This window comes from Platichthys flesus, chromosome 12 (genome assembly GCF_949316205.1).
Source record: "Platichthys flesus chromosome 12, fPlaFle2.1, whole genome shotgun sequence".
Taxonomy (NCBI): domain Eukaryota; kingdom Metazoa; phylum Chordata; class Actinopteri; order Pleuronectiformes; family Pleuronectidae; genus Platichthys; species Platichthys flesus.
In genome coordinates, this window is record NC_084956.1 from 1,272,303 (window position 1) to 1,293,751 (window position 21,449).

The 21,449-nt window shown below is 45.8% G+C and overlaps 1 protein-coding gene across 1 annotated transcript in view; it reads left to right on the forward strand.

The window, feature by feature from the left end:
• Positions 1-21,449, forward strand: part of kcnq5a (potassium voltage-gated channel, KQT-like subfamily, member 5a) — a 70,072-nt gene that overhangs the window by 23,653 nt on the left and 24,970 nt on the right. The window lies entirely within an intron of this gene.

The window sequence follows — 21,449 nt, forward strand, 5'->3', positions numbered from 1 at the left end:
TGTTTTGATGAGTGAAGCCTCGGAGCAGCTGTTGCTGTGAATCCCTCGCTGTGACTAACCCGGCACAGACCGCCACCGGAGCACAGAGAGGAAATTACATCCTACAAATTATTACCCACCAACAGTGTGATCCAGAACTAATCACATCAGTTTGTGTCAACGTGCGTAACATCAGCAGCAGTTTGGAGTTTCCAGTGGAACCGTGTCATCGCTTCTGAAATAGAAACAACCTCATTAGGTGGAACTGATGCTGCCGTGGAGATGAAGTCAACTTCTTCATGTCTGCAGGTTTTTCACCTTTATGGCAAAGAAGTGTCTCCAGACATAGAACCAGTATATCACCAGTACGAGCGACGCCCCCATGCAGGGCCAGAACCACGGTCCTGAGGTGCCGCTGATACGCGTTTGACCAATCACGAGTCAGTCTGAAGAAGGTTCATCCCCATCATCATCAAATAATGAATTATGACCAAAATAAATACTTCTACATACATCAACTCCGTTTGGAAAAATGTGTTTGAGGCAGACTTTGATATTTCTTTAGTTGGATCCTTGTCCTGTCCACTAACATGGAGGAAGCTTATGATCTATACGCTTCTGCAACTAGCCACAACATGAAGATCTGTGTGAATCCTAAGAACTGGAGCGTTTTGCTTTTCATCTGCATAAATAAAGAACTAATATGATCGAGTGTGTGAACGGGGGGGGGGGGGGGGGGGGTGAACACGGAGGCAGACGCTCATTAAAGAGTCACACCAGGAGAGTGAGCGTCACCTCACACTGATTCACTGCTCAGCTTCTTAATGCTTCTTTTCTCCGTGTCTGGCGTCTCCTCCACAACAAATCAGCTCTTTCACATTTCTGGATTAATCTGCAAGTGGCTGTGATAATGTTGATCGCTCTGTTTATTACTGCTGACGTTCTCCCTGTGTTGGAATATCATTTATGTTTTTATTATATTTTTGCCTTCCTTAGTTGTGATGATGAGCTGTTTGTCGAATATTTAACAGTTTGTGAAAAACACTTCTGGTTTAAGAGCAAAACAAACTACGTCCTCGGCTGCACTTTGATTTCAGAGCTAATTAGTGAAGCTCACTTTGCTAAACGGAGAACCTGGTGCGTTGCTCATAAACACCAGCTCATTAGCATTCAATTAGCATTTAGCCCAAATCATCAACAGCCTCACAGAGTTTTAAAGAGTTCGACGGTTTGAAATCCGGTTGCATCACGAACACACTCCTGTTGCATGAGCAGGGAAAACCAACTTGAAGTTCTCGGTTCTACTAAATAAATGATCAAAAACAAACTTGTTGATTCAGTCGCATGTAAATAATTGACTGTAGCACAGTGTGCAGACCGACCCAGCACCCCCCCCCCCCCCTCCTCTGGCAGACTCCCTCTTTCTACCACTGCTGGCGTTAAAGTTTAATGAGCCAGTCTGCCGAGTCTCTTCAGACTAACCGCCTCGTTGACAAGACAAAGCTTTGCAGTTAGCACTCTGCTCGCCCGGGGGGTTATCTCCAGTTCACTGGGGACCAGGCCGAGGAATGGAGTCGCTAAAAGACCTAAAACCTCAGCGCTGCCGGTGCCCTGGATACAGGTTGTTGTTTGGAAATATATCCGAAGCCATTTGACTGCAGTGGTTTTTACAGAAAGCCACAGTGGCAACCGGGCAGCTGTGGGTGGCTTCTGTTTTCAGACGGTTCAGAACAAACAGGCCGTGCAGGACGTTTCCTTTGAGTCAGTCTCCAAATCCACGTTGTTTATCTGTAGAATTCATATGTTGGTTTCTGCTGCTGTTTAAGCAAGTAGCTGCAGCTTCAGTCAAAGTGAATATCACTCAGGTCTCCACACGGCCGGGCCCTGACAGGAAGGTGGACCCCCCCCCCCCCCCCCCCCCCGCTGTACCAGCTTCACTCGCCCAGCTCCAAGCTCCCTTCAGTGGCCCCAGTGCACATTGACACAGCACCAGTCCATCAAGAGGGTCTGGAGCAGAGCAGGAGAAGAAGCTGCTCCTGCTCAGCTCCAGCTTCCTGGATCTTAGGGAGGATCCAGGGATCTGCAACAGAACCAGAACCAGGCCCAAGACTCTAAAGCTTCTGCTTCTGCACCAAATCCAGACTGGGCACTTTGGTCTGATTTTAAAACGCCAACTGACCAGTAGTTTGTATTTATAGTGTTTGTGAGTCGCACACTGTTAGCTGTGGTCGGCCGGGCCGTGCGTCTCTCAGAAATCAGATCAGAGCCCCCTTGGCCCTTTCTACCCACTAAGGATGGTGAAGAGGGCCGTGACTCCGGCTAGCGAGCCCGTTAATGGGTGCATCTGTGTGGGTGCAGTGTGGCCCGACTGCCCCCACGAGCGGGGCCTCTCATCCAGGGGCTCTTAAACACAGAGGGCCGGGGGGCCGGGGGGCCCGGGCGCTCCATAGATGTCCATGCATCCTGCCGGTGATGGCTCTACCATAAACGGCGGTGAAGTGGGAATATGTTCCAGATGCTGTGGGGGAAACCGAGCACACACACACACACACACACACACACACACACACACACACACACACACACACACACACACACACACATACAGAACAGAAAAATAGAAGCCTTACACACAGACAGACAGACACACACACACACACAACTAGGACGAAGTCTTAACCGGTGTGGGCCCCGGGGATTGGAGACAAAAGTTCAAGGGTCAAAGACCTCAGGGGATCATCCAGTCATCACTCATATACAGACGGCATTGTGCGTGCGTGTGTGTGCGTGTGTGTGTGTGTGTGTGTGAGTGCGTGCGTGTGTGTCTGTGCACAGTGGGAAAGTAGGCCAGTTAAAAAGGGAAGGTGTATCCTTTACACCACCACACCCTGACTGGTCCGCACACCCAGTGGGAAGAGAGCGATCCCCAGTTGCCGCCCTGATGCCCCCCCACAGCAGCTGTCGCTCCACAGACGCTGACACAAGCAGCTGATTGAGACTCGACCACAAGCACAGAGCTCATCACAGCAGGGTCTGGATCACTGCTTCAGATTGCGAGCGCTGATAAAAATACGTGTACAGGGAGAGAGACACACACTCAGTCTGTCTCCATCACAGAGATGGAAGTGTGTGTGTTTGTGGCCGATCGGTTTCTGACGACTTCCAGGGATCACGGAGAGGAATTCAAATCTCAGATATTGGTTCTGTCCAGTTCGGCTGTTTCTCCTCCTGTGTTTACTCACCATCTCTATATATAGTAGACCCCCCCCCCCCCAACATCCTCTGTCTGTTCGCTCTGAACCCAATTTGTGAATATATGTGATTTGTTTAGTTTTATTTTTCAAATATACACAAAAACATATTCTGTATGGTGCAGTGATGCATGATGGGAGCTCACAGTTATCTGCTCAGGTCCTGCCTCCCCCCCGAACCATATGCAAATCCTCACAAACGTTAGTTCTGTTCACAAAAACTAAATTATGTTTTTGAGCCGCTCAGACTCACACAGATGCTTTCAACACATTTTCATTCCACATTTCTTTCCTTCTCCAAACCAGATTTTTACAGATTGACGAGTCCTTTGATCCTGAAGAGGGATTTGTGATCTTGTGAGGACATTTTGTGAGAATTAGGTTTAGGTTAGTGTAAGGGGCTCGGGAATGCATTAGGCCAATGAGTGTCCACACAACTGAGACGTGTGTGTCTGTCTGTGTGTGTGTGTGTGTGTGTGTTTGAAGACAAGTGTAAATTGTGTATAACCCAGACACGGCAGTGTTGACCACAGCCTGTGATGCTGTCCAGACCACAGGCAGCTCACAGACACCACTACTGTGTGTGTGTTTTTGTGTGCGTGCGTGTGTGTGTGTGTGTGTTAGCCAGAGATGAAACACAGCTACAGTAGTAAGCCAGACACGAGACCCACTAATATTCCATTACGTATTCCTGCTTTCCGCAACAAGGCAGCCGGCTGCTCACAGTAACTTCACTCAGACGCTGATTACATCCACTTCTCTTTTTAGGGATTTGCAGACGCTCTTTTCCAGAGAGACTCATAATGACTTGAACAATTAAATAACTTTGAGTTTATACAAGTTTTATCTGTTATATATATTCAGATCATTTGTCAGGTTTCACATCAGCATCTGAGGTTGCAGCTATCAGCAGGGAGTCGCACGGTGTGATTCTGAAGCTGGGGGTTGGTTCAGGGGCCTTCAGAACTCACGGTCTCAGCTGAGGAGGAACCCAAATGAAACTGTCGGGTCTATGAAGAATTTCTTATCATGTCACCAGCATGTCCCATCTTCACCTCAGCATAGCTCACCCGTAGAAGTAGGTGTACGGTCGATAGAATCTCATCCCCTCTTTTAGAAGTTGTATTGTGAGCTTGAGATCGAGTCAACTCCTCGGACACCATGTTCTCTTTCTGAAAAGTGTGTTGTGTTGTGACCGGTCGTCTCCAGGAGGATCCACTCACTGGACCTTGCTTTGCTCGAGAATGGAAAGCTGCACTTGATTGAGCCTTTGAAATGAGACACTGTGATGCAATCTGCCTCCAAATGAAGACCCTGAAGGATGCAGCCCCAGAAGTGGCTCACAGCTTGTGTCGTGAATGCTAAAATGCAAAGGTTTGTGGGTAACAGGAGACCGACGGTCATCTCCACATGCTTGGAAACCCGAGCGCTGAAGAGTGACAGGAAACCAGGTGCGAGTGAGAAGCTTCTGAGTTTGTTTACAAGCTGTAGTTCAGTTTTAGGCCCGTGTCATGAAACCAGATCAGGTCCGTGAGGCTGCTGGACTTTGACACTGGGGATCCTGGAGAAGTGGTTTTGCTTGAAATGGAATTTACTTAATTACTTTATTTTTTTAAAAAGTAGCCTCAAAGAGATTCGGAGGTCAGGGCTCTTGTCCGTCAGATTCACCATCATCAGCACCGGGACAAATCCTGCCCACGTCGGTGGTCGATGAAATGTTCAAGTAGCAAAGACACAGATCAGTGTTGACCTCTCAAACCCCCCCCCCACACACACACTCTGACCAATCAGCTCCAGAAGGTCGACCTCTGCAGATCCCAAGGGAAAGTCTGTCCATGGAGTTATCTTTCACATCTACTGGTTATTATCTCATATTAACTGGTTTAAACGTGTGTTTTCTGTCCTTGAACTTCAGTGAACGTGAAATCATTGCACCAGTCAGTGAAAAGTTCAAACCTCTGAAATCCATTCACCAGGTTGATGCTGCAGAGACTAACGATGAGCGACAGCACAGTTACATATTTTGAGCCTGTGAATATTTAGCTGATGGTTCTAATTGGATGAGTAAGACTCTGAAGGAAACCAGATCCACAGACTTTGTTTTTGTGTTTGGCTCTTTTTTCTTTTTTTTTTACAATCTCATGGAAACTTACTAAACCTTTCAAAAGATGGAGGTGGCGGGTTGAGCAGAGGTTAGAACAACAGGCTGGAGACTGACTCACTGAACAACATGTGAGGAGCAGTGGATCAACCGTTGAGCAAGGCACTGCACAGGGGGTTCAATGAGAAACGTTCTAATTCCTTCCTTTCCTCTCTTCTCTTCTCTTAATGTTGCTGGTTCTGTTCCTGCTCCCGATTGGTTCCCTTCTTCACGATGAGTAGGTGAGTAACCTCATCACCGCACACACATCCACGCAAATACACACAAGTTCATACAAATACACGCGCAACGAAAATAACGTTAAAAAATTTGCCACATCATGTGAAAGATTATATAATTATGATTTTTACTAACTTGAGTTACTGGATCTCAGAGTGACTTTCCTTATGCCTTCAAGTGTGTCTGTGTGTGTGTGTGTGTGTGTGTGTGTGTGTCTGGGAGTGAAGCCACCCTAATGGATGGAAAATCTCTTTACACACTCCAACACAAGATCAAACCATCCCTTTCTCACACTTGCATACACACACACACACACACACACACAGAGTAAATCTGCACACGTGCATGAACGCACTGCCCTTCGCTCATTCCTCTTCTCACACACTCTTTCTCCTCTGTGATTATAGAGTTCAACACACACAACCACACACAGACACACACACTCCTCTCGGCCTCTTTCTCCCTTTGGCACCCCAGACACCTCTGTCATGGTCCAAGTCCTGTGATTAATAAAGTTATTTCAGTCAGAAGTGCCTCGTGTTAAAAGGCGCTGGTTCTGTTTTCCTCCCAGTCTCGAGCATGGAGCTGGTGTCATGGAAGATTACTTCTCAAATTGCAGAACATAAAGAAAGTGCTGAGATTAGCGGACGTAGTTACTCCTTCACTTCAGATGCCGGGTGATGGAGCCGGGCAGCTCGGTGGTAAACGGTGTCGCAATAAGCTTCTTTGTTCGAATCCCTGTTATCCAGAGGTTCAGAGGAGAAATCAACCAGACCAATCAGAGTGAGAGGGGTTGTTTGTGTCTGACTCTGTTCAGATCAGGTACTAACAAGTGGTCAGTGCTGAGTTGAGGTCTGAATGCACCTCAGTGTGTCCTCAACGTGTCCTCAATGTGTCCTCAATGTGTCCTCAATGTGTCCTCAATGTGTCCTCAATGTGTCCTCAATGTGTCCTCAACGTGTCCTCAATGTGTCCTCAACGTGTCCTGAGCCTCAATGTGTCTTGAGCCTCTACAAGTTACACAGATGTTGATTGATTTGTGGCCACAATATCCACATGTCCGATCAGAGTATCTGTATGTTGGCCCTGCAGCCCACTGGCCACATGCAGCCCACTGGCCACCTGCAGCCCACTGGCCACATGTAGCCCACTGGCCACTTGCAGCCCACTGGCCCCCTGCAGCCCACTGGCCCCCTGCAGCCCACTGGCCACCTGCAGCCCACTGGCCACCTGCATCCCACTGGCCACCAGCAGCCCACTGGCCACTTGCAGCCCACTTTTCCAGTTTGTCTCCCAGTCTCTCAGATATGTGTCTTCACATCATAGTTCTGATAATAAATCCATATGCTTTATTTTTTTTACCAGCATCAAACTATAAACGGTAACACAGTGTACGTCTCAAACTGGAATCACACTTGTCCCACTGTCGACGTCCTGAATGTAAGTAGGTTTGACTTTAATGGAACTCAACAGATTCCTCCAAGATGGAAAATCAATGGAAAAACTCTTAAGACTTCAGTTTCATTTTCACAAGCTTTCATTATTCTGTTCGGGTCAATGGGTGGAATCCAGTTTGTGTGGCTTTGTCCTCCATTAGAAAACCCTCTGACTTGTAAGATAATATCAATTTGATAATGAGGGAATGGAATCAAACCAGTGTTCATCAGTGATGTTTGCACACACACACAGACACACACACACACACACACACACAATCATATCAGACCAGTGTAATTGGACCTCACACAAATGCACATTAGAGTGACATTCAATCCTTAAGTATCACAACACAAACGGCCTTGATTGCACACATGCACACACACTCCTGTGCACAGTACAAGTGTTTCATACTCCTGCCACGCAACACTCAGTGTTTGTGTCGTTTCTGTTGCATGCGAGCGCAGAGCAAAGCAGCTGCACAACACAACAGACAGTTCAGGAAATAGCTAGCAGTCCTGCACACACACACACACACACACACACACAGACGCACACAGACACACACGCACATTGCTGGCTGTAGTCTTGTCGATGTGCAACAGCTGGGCACAGCTTAAGTCCTAGACGCAAGTGTAAAGGCATGTGGCCACAAGGCTCTTCAGTGCTTCTGTGTGTGTCTCTGTGTGTGTGTGTGTGTGTGTGTGTGTGTGTGTGTGTGTGACCCCCAGCAGCAGCAGCAGTGTTTTTGTTGCTGGGGTTATTGTACACAGATGCTTTAATGTCGCACATGTACAGTGTTTGGTTCGTTTGCTGTTGATCTTAAAATACAAGATCAAATCACCATTTTTAACATGACACCTGATCCTGAGGTAAAATCCCAAACACCTGGAAACTGTGTGTTTGTACTCCACCTATGTTTGTGTGTATCAGTAGCTGGAGAGGCCACATGACTCCCTGCTTGTTACACTCATCACAAACATGAACATGTCAACATCAGAGTGATAAGAAGCACCTCAAATGTCAGGAACAATGTTTGTTCACTCTGAGTTGGCTCCATGTCCCGGCGACTAACATGGAGGAGGAGGAGTTAATTATTTGTACAGCCACAAGGAGACAATTAACCAATTAGATGATTTTCCTGTCGGCCATGTTGACCTGCAGTGTGTGATCTGGTCAGGTGGTTCAGCTGCGTCCTCTTTCCTGAACGCTGCTCGCTCCTCTGGTTAAACCTGGTTGAACCGATTCGAAGCCACTTCCTCTCTTCATGTCATCGATATGAAACGGTACGAGGGAATCTGCACGAGCGCCTTTCAGCCCCTTCGTGCACCAGGTTGTGTTTGTTCTCTTTCCTCAACGCGTCGGTGGTGGCAATACGGACGGATAAAAAACCCGGCGACATGGAAATGATGACTGAGACGGAGAAGAATGGAACAAATTTGGAGAAAGGAAAGAAAAGCGAGTTGACGGAGCCTGGAGAGAAAGTGATAGAAGATAAAAGCGTCGAGGTCGAGCGACGCATGAGAGATGGAAAAGAAAGAGGCTGAAGACTTTGGAGTGTGTGGTCGGTTTGTGTTAATCAGGGCGAGCGAGAGCCTCGCAGGCTGCTCCTGATGGGAACTGGCGTGTAATCAGCTGGAATAATGTTTGGACTGCGACAGAGCCCTGTGTGTGTGTCTGTGTGTGTGTCTGTGTGTGTCTGCACATGTGGCAAGAGTTTGGGGACCAGACATCAGTGAATTCAAAGCTCAACATGGCTCTCCTGCTTCTGTTACGCTCTCTGCTCTCCTGCAGTGGAGATCGAAATCCCATCTCCGGCTCTACGGGGAAGCCCCCCCCCCCCCCTCGGTTGGCGATGGACCAGCAGACAATGATGTGAGGTGTTTCATTAGAGGAGCTGCAGTCAGAAATATTGTCTCGCTGTCATTCAAACTGGAATCCCAGACGTCCTGGGCAGGAAATGCCAGAGCCACGCCGCTTTTATTGTCCTTATCCAAAACGTTCCAGCAGCTATTGAGCAGCCTCGGGCGGATTCCATGTTTTGTTGAGTCCGACTCGCAGGTTATATCTCCGTCTGTGTTTGTGTGTTTGTTTGTTTGTTAGCAGGATAACGCAAAACCGCTCTCTATGAAATTCTGTGGAGGGGTGTGGCTTGACCCGAGGAAGAGCTCATTACCTTTTGGTTCGGCTCAGGGGGCGGATCCAGCTTTTTCCACGATGGACGAGTTCAGCCTTTTGTTTTTTTCTCGTAGAATAATTCATGGATCTAGATGAAAGGGATCCGGCATATTTAGGGAACTGATATTTATCCACACTCGGATTGTGCACGTGTCAGTGACACACACCTTCAATCATACAGAACAATGTTACACACATTATGTTAAACACATTAAGCAGATGTAAACCGTGGATTGCGCCCCATTAGCAGACCGCTGATTACTCTTCTTCTCTGGAGGCCGTCAGTGCGGCTGATTGCTGCGTTCCCCGAATTCCATCTGTTTCCCTCACTGTTGGAATGTCTTCATTTCTCCTGCCGGCTCTCACCGCGCACGCTTCTGTGTAATCCTTCTGTTTTCTGTTTTATCAATGCCTTATTGCTTTCTGTTCTTTTATACTTAGCAATGCCATGATTTCAGCATTCACTCACAGCTCATAAGTTTTAATATCCTAAATAAAACGAAAGAGTAAACAATATCTGATACAGATATATTGTTAGATATGATATATTTAAAATAGCAGTGATTCCCTAAGAGTTTATACATAAGCTTTAAAATAACAATGTTAAAAAAACTTAACAACTATATAGATATTGGAAATTGTATAAAAAAGCATCTTCTCTGCATTGTTCTGTAAAATGATGCTTTTCATAGCAGCAAAGATTTAGATAAATCCGTCGGTAACAAGTGGAACGATTTTGTGATGATTGTGAACAATATTCATCACGGAATCAAAATCACACGTTAAATACTTTTTCCGCAGAAAGACTCAGATTTACAGCCAAAACTTTGTATTGGATATTTTCCTTGTTGCTAAATAAAAGGTGGAAAACACACAACATGACAAACACAGTATTCACCCTCTCTAATACACACATGAACATGAGGTTCTTTCTCTCTAATACACACATGAACATGAGGTTCTGTCTCTCTAATACACACATGAACATGAGGTTCTTTCTCTCTAATACACACATGAACATGAGGTTTCTTTCTCTCTAATACACACATGAACACGAGGTTCTGTCTCTCTAATACACACATGAACATGAGGTTCTTTCTCTCTAATACACACATGAACATGAGGTTCTTTCTCTCTAATACACACATGAACATGAGGTTCTGTCTCTCTAATACACACGTTCTGCTCCATCGGTGTCTTTTCTGTTCTTTTGAAAACGAGAGCAGCGAGCCAATAACAGGAGCCACGGCTGGTTTCTCTCTCGCCTGCAGGCCGACTGTGTCCCACTTCCACCAGACTGGAAATGGGGAAAATATCTTTCTTCCTTTCTCTCTATTATTTTTTTGGTCTGACTTCTCTCCCTTCTTTCCTTGCCCCCCCCCCCCTCCCTTTCTCATGTTCTCATCTTCACACTTCAAGCCACCGAACCTTTGCCTCCACGATAATTCATCATTTGACCTCAAATATCTAACAAACTGTTGTTTATATTGGATTGTTAACAAAAAGACTTAACAGAGCATGTAATGGCAGTTCATCTACTGTACCTGTCTCTTCAGTGAGTTCTGCAGTTTGGCACAAGAAATAGTTTCATGCTCCTGAGAGTTTCTAATTAAATCCAAATGAAATAAAAAACAAACCAAGTGATGCCGTTGTGCAGAAGAGACAGAAAACCTCCCGGAGCAGATGTTTGTGTGTTTTTTTTATCTCCGGCAGCCGCAGCAACAACGGATAATAGGGAATGAAAAATTGCATTAGTGGGAAATTAGAGAGGAAAGACGTCAGCGTGCAGGTTCCATTGATCGACTGATGTCTGCTGCTAAATAGAGCATCTTCAAATTATAACTCATTTAAAAACATGAGACCAATGACATAACGACAGAACATTCAGTTGTGAGAACGCACAAACATAAGTTTAATCAAACGTGACTTCAGAGTGAATCAAACATGGAGGCAGACAAAAAAATCACACATGTTTCTCTATCAGCAGCCCGTCTTCAGATTCACAGTTTCCTTCATATCGAGCGTTAAAGAAGCTTTTTATTGGAACATGCGTGTGACGGCTGATATCGATCTTGAACCTGGACTTTTAAAGACTTTCACCCGGACACCTCATCATCTAGAAGGTTCCACGTCCTGAGCTCCAGAGGAAAGGAACCGACACAAGGAACCAAACTAGCAGATTAAAAGTTTCATTTTTAAATTCTCCTGTGATAAATTCCAAACTCATAAACCGTCATGAGGCAGCGGAGCAGATGGAGCTGTGTGGGAAGATGCATGTGTTGACGGCTGCTCGGACGGAGCTGACATATATGCATATTTATTCTCACATACACACATAGACACATAGACACACACACAGACACACACACTCAAACTGTAATAAGCAGCTCACGGAGTTCCGGGCGCTCACACTACTCCTCTGCCAGCAGCGGCGCTGAGTCAGCCTCCCTCCATTAGAGTTGCCCTGTGTCGGTGCTGAGGGAACCATCAGCCGTCTGTTTGCTTAATGAGCTAACCCCCCCCCCCCCCCCCCCCCCATACCCACAGTTCCTCAGCGGGTTCCTGCCTCTCGTCTCCTCCGGCTCCACACATCCCAGATCCTGAGTTCACTTCCCATTTAGTTTTCTCTGCTGTGGTTAAATGAACTCACGTGTGCTCACTGTTCACCGGACTAATAACTTAGTGGTTATTGAAGTGACTGGGGAGTTCACTGGTTACCATTGTGACCATAGAGTGAATACAGGATGAGTGACATCAAGGCTCCCAAATACAAAGCGTCTCCATCGCCCCCTGGTGGCTGGACTCAGTCTAGGTAATAGACCACACTTCAGCCATGTTAGTAGACAAAAAAAACAAAGTACACGTACTGCCATTTTAGGTAATTAGAATTTCCAGTAAAGTTTCTCTGGCGCTGATCCCAGTTGTCCTGTCCTGTGCCTCACGCCCCCCCCCCCCCCCCCCCCCCCCCCATTTGAAGCCTAATCGTCTGCAGGTCTTCCGAGAGCGGACGCTGGAGCACCCAGAGAAAATGCAGACACGGGAAGAACATTAAAAAGTCAAATCTTCAGGATCTATAAAATCTGCTCCATTCTTCATACAGGTTCAGTTCTGGAAATACCAGTAAAACTCTCTTCTCCCATTAAAGAGAAAGTGATTAAAAGCTCTGTTGATTCACCAAAAGCACGGTTTGCCAAAAATATGAAGAAAGAAGCGAGTCCTTGTTTTTCCAGTGGAGCTGAACGGGCTTTGTTCTCATTCACTCATCGGCCTCTTTGGATCGTTGGTCTGAGTAACGAGGCCCCGTGTGCACAACTGGTAGCTGCTGGTTCACTGGCATTAATCAAGTCTGCCCACTAAGCCCAGTGGATTTCCTGAGATACAAAAGGTGCAATGCTTTCCGTCACATTGTGCACAATAATGCTGGCTAAGTGGGAAATGGAGGAGGAGGAGGAGGACAGAGTGTCTGCTGAATGAACACAGTTTACTGTCAAACAGATAACTTCAGGTCTGGGAACTCACAGCAGAGTTGTGTGTCTCATTCCTCTGGATAGGAGGTTTGATTTGGAGGAGATGTGCTATTTTATGCTGTCTTTTATTTTACTATTTTAAAAACCGGAGGGGACACAATAACACATTTCACTGCACTTTGTACCGTGTGTAATGACATACGTTACAAATACAGCTCATCTCATCTAGATGGTGTTTGTGTGTTCTCTGATTTTCTCAGAAATTCTCCGGCGCAGTGTCGTCTTCTCGCTGTGTTGATATCTGATATCGGTCCAGATTAAAGGCTCAGTGTGTAGAATGTAGTGACATCTAGTGGTGAAGTTTCATGTTGCAGCTGAACACCCCTCAACTCCCCCTCCCCCTCTGAATATGACCGGGAACCTGTGGTAGCTTCAGTTCTCAAATAAACTCAAACGGTATAGTTTGTCCGCTCCTGATTCAATATAAAGTATTTAAACAAAGTATTTAAATATAAAGTATTTAAATATAAAGTATTTAAATATAAAGGGCCCATTCTAGAGTAAATAAAACAGCAATTTGTATAATTGAGATGAAACAAAAGTTAAAACATAACTTTATATTGAATTTCTACCAAACAAGCTTTAACTCGTTGATTAAAAGAAAGAAGTTTTGTCTCATCCCTCTCTTCCTCGCGCTCCCTCTTCATCCCTCTTCCTCCCTCTTCCTCCCTCTTCAACCCTCTTCATCCCTCTCTTCCTCCCTCTCTTCCTCCCTCCCTCGTCCCCTCTCTCCCCCGCTCTGTGAACAGGAGTCTCGGTCTCGGTGCGAGTGCTGAGTCGGGCGCTGATAGGAATCTGATGTATGGTGTGCGAGTGTGAGTGTGCGTGAGCGCGTGTGTGTTTTATGAACCCTGTTAGCTGTTGGCTTTCCTCAACAGTATGTCACTCTGCGTCTAGTTAGCGAGAACACACACACACACAGACACACACTCTCACGCACTAAAAGCTTTCCGACTCTTCTCGCCGTCAGCCGTCTTCTGTGAATCCCACATCATGGAAAGTTGGCCTCTCTCCACCTCTTTCTTTCTCTCTCTCCGTGCCCCTTCTCCCATCTATCGTCTCTCTTTCTCGTTCTCTCTCTCTCTCTCTCTCTCTCTCGCTGTGATCAATCGGCTTGCTAGATGTTGGATAAGAAAACAAACGGCTGCTTCTTAATCTCTCGTCCTCTTCTCCTCCGTCTTGCTCTGACGGGCCATCAGCTCTGGATGTTGTGGGTTCAAGTCCGTCGCTGCCAAGTGTGTTTTTTGTGTCCCTCTGTGATGCGTTTTGATTCTGTGCAGGTTTTTAAATGTTGAACGTGGGGTTAGAAGTTTGCAGATTCACAGGAGACGAGCAAAGAAACTCAAAACTCCAACGATACCCAAATAAATCCAAACAGAAAACAGAGTTAGAGGATATATGATGTGTCTGTTTTCCCGTTTGTTCGTTGGCTTGTTTGTCAACAACAGGAAAACAAACATCACTGAAACGATTTCCAGTCAATTTGTTTTTTTATTAAGCTTGAACTTGAGCTGGAGCTTTATTCAGAATCCGATTCGTTCAGGTGAAGGTTTGAAAACGAGGCCTGAGCTCATCAACGCACCAACTATGCCCATGTTTGTTTGTTTGTTTGTTTGTTTGTTTGTCAGGAGGAGAAACTCCTGGACAGGTTTCTGCCTGAACTTGGGGAGGGATGTGGATTTAGACGCAGATCTAGGATTTGTTTTTCACTTTCTTTACATAGCAAGCGTTTTATTTGTTGTCATTTTTCCCTGGGAATAATTCATGGATACTGATGAAGCCATATTAATGGGACTGATATCTTTGATTCTTTGTTATTTGATGTAGATCCAAATAAAAATCAAGATCCAGAAGTTGCTGAATTCAGTCGTGAATCCACACTTGTACCTTCAACATGTACAAACACTAACTTGAGGGATCCCTGGTGGAGATGTTCACTCTGAGCCGCTGTAGCTCATTATAATTTCAGTGTGTGTTGAAAGTCATCGTACAACATCTGCTCCTTCTCTTTTTGTGTTTCTATATAAACGCACACGTTGACGTATCCGGTTGCATTGATGTCGATTCCCGTCGACCACATGCGTCCGTGTGTGTGTGACTCATCAGCTGCAGGCCGCGATGTGACGTCCAGAAGTTTCCCCCCCGAGGATTGAGTCAGTTTCCAGAGGAGGTTTTTAATTTGCTGATCCTGAGAAGATCCACAGGATGAAGTTAGCTTAAACCTGAAAAGGTCAAAAGGAAATGTAGAGCATGCTGTTGTCCTGCTGCCGGCTTCATTGCTTTGGTTTTATTGGTGGAGCTGCTGACTGGGTTCAGACTGAAGCGTGAGGAGCAACAGGTCGAGATCCCTTCAGCTCGCTTCCATCAGCACCAACCTCCTGAAGCGTGAACCCTCTGAGGTGAACCGGAGGATGATCACAGCTCCTGCTCCTGATGGAGAAGGTCTCTGAGGAGGGAGCGGGGGGGAACTGGCCCGTGCAGAGCTGTGTCCTTGGCTCGCCTTTGTTTGGTCAAGTAGTTGCTTAGAAATAAAACCGTGTGTTTTATCGCTGCCATCATCAGGTAAGATAAAGCACTCCACTGGATAAACACCGGGATTAACTAATAGACCGTTGGCCAGGAGTCGGCCTGGCTCCATCGCTCTGTCTCACTCCTTCCCTCGCTCCTCTCGCCTCTTCCTCCTGCTCCTCCTCTCCTCGTCTTCCCCTCTCTCTCTTGATCTACCGCTGTGTGCTTTCATTCAATGAGAGAAGAGCTCCTGAGCCAATTTCTTCAAATTTGGTTACAATCTTCAGTTGGACTCGTGGATGAACTGATTTTTGTCAAAGGTCGAAGTCACTGTGACCTCAGGTGGCCTTACCAAAAAATGAATTTGACCCTTTGAACATGATTTCCCTTTAAATCCTGATCAGTTGTCTCTTGAACAAATTAAAGGATTATACCTCAAAGGTCAGAGGTCACGGTGACGTGTTCTGCATGTGGACTGACACTTGACGTGTTGGTGGAGGCCTTCAACCACATGATGGTGGTTCTGGTTCCTGATGTGCTGATCCACCAGGTCCTTCTCCTGAGTCCTTATCTCTATTAGTCCTGCTTTCATCCAGGAGAAGCTGCTTGACTCCTTCCTGTGCTCCTCTTCCTCGTTATGCTGGACCCTCCTCTTCCTCTACTGTATCTTCAGTTGCCTCTTTTGTGTTGTCACCTCAACATTATGAGACATTTCCTCATCCCGAGCTACTGGCCTCTCCCGGTTCCTCTTCTCCTCCTTCCATCTCTCCCTCCCTCCCTCCCTCCCTCCCTCTGTCTTGATTGAAAGGGTATGCATGGTTGGCACAGAAAGAAAGAAGGAAATAGATAATGATACCAGACCAGATTGCGTGGAAAACCCTGACCTCTTACGCACTCGATCTGTTGCACGCACACATGCAACACGCACTTTCTCTCCTTCTCATCCTCAGCTGATTGGTTCATATAAACACACTTTCCCCCCTTGATTTATTTGTCAGAAACATAATTCACGTCTCATATTTTTATGAGAAATCTCCAAGCTCTCACATTACACACTGAGACAGAAAGTCAAACACATAAATTGGCAGAAGAGAGGATTTATCTGCGTCTCCCTCCACTTCAGTGTGTCTTCTGAGAGGAAATGATCTGCGGCTGAAGTCATTCCTCTTTCTGCAGTCGGGCCTCGGTGGAGAAATGAGCTCTGGTGCTGGTCTACATCGATTTACCGTTTTATACCAGTTAAAAAAAAAGATTCTTAAAGGACAATGTTGATAGTTTAATCTAGTAGCTGTTGTCTTTCAAATATCAGATTTTTTTTTACAATTGAATTAACTTCAAACGTCGCATAAATCTTTTCAAGCATCGAATAAGATACAAAAACTACATTTTAATACAAATATTTGTAATTAAGTTAAATAACTTTTCTCCTTTTCTTTGAAATGAAACAAAGGGAATAAACCTTCAAACCTTCCCTTGCATGTGAACTCTGCTCTTATCGCAAACTAGCAACACACAACTAGTCTTAAATGAAATGATTCATCGTCTCAGTGAAGGTCATCATAATTCTTACATGAACAATGAACAACACTCAGCTTAATGTCTGTTTATCAGTTGTTCATGTTTCCTGTGTCTGGTTTGCATGTGAGGACATGATGCTCTTTATGAAACTGCTTACTCAAACACACACAGACACACACACACAGACACACACACACAGACACACTGCACTCCTCCTGCAGGTCTTTGGCTGTATATGGTTTGGTCTGCGTGTCCTCAGGTTATTCATCAGCATTAACTCACAGGCAGCTTGTTTCTGCCATATGCACCAGAGTGGACTCTCTGTCTCTCTCTCTCTCTCTCTCTCTCTCTCTCTCTCTCTCTCACGCCTGCAACTCGTCCGCTGTCCACTGAGGACATCCAGCACCAGCTGTTTGTCGGACGGCCTGACGCTTGAGTGTGTTTGTGGGGGGGGGGGGGGGGGGGCGACACGCGCTCGAAACATCTAATGAAAGGAGCCGAGTGTCATTTAGAGTCTGAAGCAGATTTCACTTGTGAGAATATGGGAGATTTTTATTGGATCTAAACGTCTGATATCGGCTCATATATATATATAGATACCAATTGTGAGTGATTGTTAAATTATCCTGATAAATTATGAACATATAAGCACATCCTTTTTTCATTGTTAACTGTGTAAATTAAAAAGTTTCATATTGTCACAAACGCTGAAACAGAATCTGTGAAAGACTCTGAGACGATGTTCAATCAGCTCCAAATGACACAAAATGTAATATCTTTCCAATGAGGGATCCCTGAGCAAAGAGGCTGAACACAGATGAATGTGAGATCCCTGAGACAGATGCTCTGTTCATCATGTGTTTCAGCGTCACAGCAGCTGTTGGAAAATCATTTATTTAATAGAGCAGCTCAGAGTCGCTCTCAGCTCCGGGAGAAACTCTGGAGTCGATCAGTTTCACTGAGCTTCTTCATGGAGGCGACTCCAGCTCCGAGACGTCCTCACTTTGATCTGATTCCTATCTGTGAAGGTTGATTTGGGGCCTGAGATGAAAACTCTCTGGGATCGATAAGTTCTTTTCTTCCAGTAAAAGTTTTTCTCAGTTTTCCTTTTCAGAACGTGGATAACGACCGTCACATGACTTGGACGTGTGGCGAGTGCGACTGGCAACGTCCACTTCCTGACAGATGTGTCGGCCATAGTTAGAATTCCTCCAATCAGAAGCATCTGGCCTATCAGTCGGGGAAGAAGCAGTTCATCTTTCTTTAAACCTTATTTGCACTTATCAAAGATCTAAACAAGTTTAAAACAAAATTGTCTGAATAAATTCATGCAAATGAAATACAAAGTCCACATGAAATCAAATAAAAAGAAATGACAATGAAGATAAATGATAAATAATGAAAGAAAAGACGAGTTCAGAAATAATCTCCTCTAGAAAGTAGAAAAGGTAATAATCAATAACCCAGCAAATAAACCTATTTATTGAAAAACCTCGGCTCACATTCACCCGTCTCCTCTCACTCACGTCTCCAACATGTCCTCACACGTCGTCCTCAGCTCGTCTCTGATTCACGTAGCGACCGATCGATGGAACAGCCTCATCGACCGGTTGTGACATCACGTCCTGATAAACAGGAGGAGGTGGAAACACACTGTGTGTGTGTCTGAGTGCATTAAGTGATATCGACAATATGCTGAATGCAGGAGTGGTTTAATAATAAGTAAAGAATATACTAGTTTAACAAGGTCAAGTCAACTAGAACCAGACGTGGATGTTGGGGTTGATGTGGAGATTCGTGACAAATATCCGATCATGGTTTATGAGCTGATATATAGGCGTTATTTAAAAAATTGGTTATGATTCATAAAATAAGTTATTTACAATGGAATAGTAAAAAGATTTTGAGAGTTAAGTCATATTATTACGATTACCAGATTTTCCTTTTTTCTCAAATTGTTATGAATTGTTTCTCATTTGATTACAACTTTATTCTCGTGATATTATATCATTATTCTCAAAATCTCAGACGGAGAAATGTAGCTCAGGTTTGATAATTTTACAGTTTCACCATAAACTTTATAATACACAAATAGACTTAAAAAATGTACTTTTTACATAAAACATAAATGCTTTTCTGTATTGTTTATTCTGTGAAATGAAAATACCATAACGTCAACGTGCTGAACTGTAACACAACGGTTGTTATCATGAAAACACAGTTGATTCTTCTACCTGTGTGAACGCAACACAAAAGAAGCAACAATCACCTGAAGGCAAACGTTCCTTTCTGTGTAATGACCAACAACCATCTGATCTACACAATGTGTGTGTCCTTGTGTGTGACGGAGGAGCGACTGCCGGTTGTGTGTTTCCTTCTGTCACACGTGAAGCTCGATGTAAATCACAGAAGTTTTTTCCGATTCCAAATGACGCCGTGATGCCTCCGGGGGCAGCGAACAGAAATAATGTTGTGTTATCATTCAGTCGCACAATGTTCAGCCCCTTTGTGTGTTCTCTGGTTTTTGAGAGAGCGAGAGAGAGAGAGAGAGAGAGAGAGAGACACGCAAGACGCTGAGGGAGAAACTAAGAGAATGAGAGATTAAAGCCAGAGGAAGACGGAAGAGGTCTAGAGAGAAGGAGGAGGACTGGAGAGGAGCAGGAGGAGGTCTGGAGAGGAGGAGGAGGAGGTCTGGAGAGGAGGAGGAGGAGGACTGGAGAGGAGGTGGAGGACTGGAGAGGAGGAGGAGGACAGGAGAGGAGCAGGAGGAGGACTGGAGAGGAGCAGGAGGAGGTCTGGAGAGGAGGAGGAGGAGGTCTGGAGAGGAGCAGGAGGAGGTCTGGAGAGGAGCAGGAGGAGGACTGGAGAGGAGGAGGAGGTCTGGAGAGGAGGAGGAGGAGGTCTGGAGAGGAGCAGGAGGAGACTGGAGAGGAGGAGGAGGAGGTCTGGAGAGGAGGAGGAGGAGGTCTGGAGAGGAGCAGGAGGAGGTCTGGAGAGGAGGAGGAGGAGGACTGGAGAGGAGCAGGAGGAGGACTGGAGAGGAGGAGGAGGAGGTCTGGAGAGGGAGGAGGAGGAGGTCTGGAGAGGAGGAGGAGGAGGTCTGGAGAGGAGGAGGAGGAGGACTGGAGAGGAGGAGGAGGAGGACTGGAGAGGAGCAGGAGGAGGTCTGGAGAGGAGGAGGAGGAGGTCTGGAGAGGAGGAGGAGGAGGACTGGAGAGGAGGAGGAGGACTGGAGAGGAGCAAGAGGAGGTCTGGAGGAGGAGGAGGAGGAGGTCTGGAGAGGAGGAGGAGGAGGACTGGAGAGGAGGAGGAGGACTGGAGAGGAGCAGGAGGAGGTCTGGAGAGGAGGAGGAGGACTGGAGAGGAGCACGAGGAGGTCTGGAGAGGGAGGTCTGGAGAGGAGGAGGAGGCTGCAACATCTCCTCTAAACAACGACCACTCGGAGATCAGCAGAGACGAGAAGACGTTGAATACCAGACAGATGGCGTCTTTGAATAAAAAAAGCCACAGTGGGGAGATCTGGTGAAGAACAGCTGCGGCCTCCTGCCAGTGCATATGTTGCCTGGAAGCTGCCTTATGAATTTTAATTTGTGTTTGCTCATTAATCGAGTTACCATATGACTTAGAAGGAGCTGAGTGGTCTCCCTGCAGATGGGGGGGGGAGGGCGGGGGGGGGGGGGGGGGTGGGTAGAACAGTCAGGCAACAAGGAGGCTTCTGATTGGAAGGAGGACTGGCACAGTTTGGGTTTATTGAGAAATTTTGATTTATGAAGATTTATTCTCTGAGTTTGCGTTGATGATTAGACGAGTGTGACATCTAATATCTGCAAATCTAATAGTGGATTCAAACCATTTTCTGTGTTTATAGGTCATAAACAAGCTTCCTCCATGTTAACTGAGGGGACATGGACCAAATATCCTCTCCTGTCATTTCAGGTCGTTGCCATCACACAGATTCAAGTGTTATTATTTTCTTGTCATCGGTGAAGGCATCGTTCATATCTGGAATATTTTGGCTTCAGCTCTGGACAGTGAGAGGATGTGAAGACATGTCCTCCATCTTTATATGAAGTCTTTGATTGACAGTTGCATTTAAAACACAGATTTGCAAACCTTTGTTTTTTGTGGAGCTGACGATAGTTCTGTTTAGTTGTTGATCAAATCCCTTCACCAGAACTCAGGGACGTTTTATGGAGTTTTGTTTCTGCGGCTCATAACAATAAAGTTGTTTATAAAAATGTCACCGGTGTCTTGTGTCTCCTCAGAGGAAGAAGCCGTTTCCTCTGTAACAAGTCGCTCCGGTAAAACGACAATAACAAGAACACGTTATGTTTTTATTATTTAGATTTTTAAAGAACAAAGAATCAAAGGATGAGGTTCAGAAACATCACGTCCATTATCCAAAGGCTGCTGCCAGAGAAACCTGCAGATGAATCCGAGTGAATCTAACATGTTCAGCTTCAAAGTGAATAACTGACTATAACTTGATCATAACACTGTGTGTGTGTGTGTGTGTGTGTGTGTGTGTGTGTGTGTGTGTGTGTGTGTGTGTGTGTGTGTGTGTGTGTGTGTGCGTGTGCGTGTGCGTGTGCGTGTGGTGTGTGTGTGTGTGTGTTGTGTGTGTGTTGTGCGTGTGTGTGGTGTGTGTGTGTGTTCTCATGTTTTGTCTCC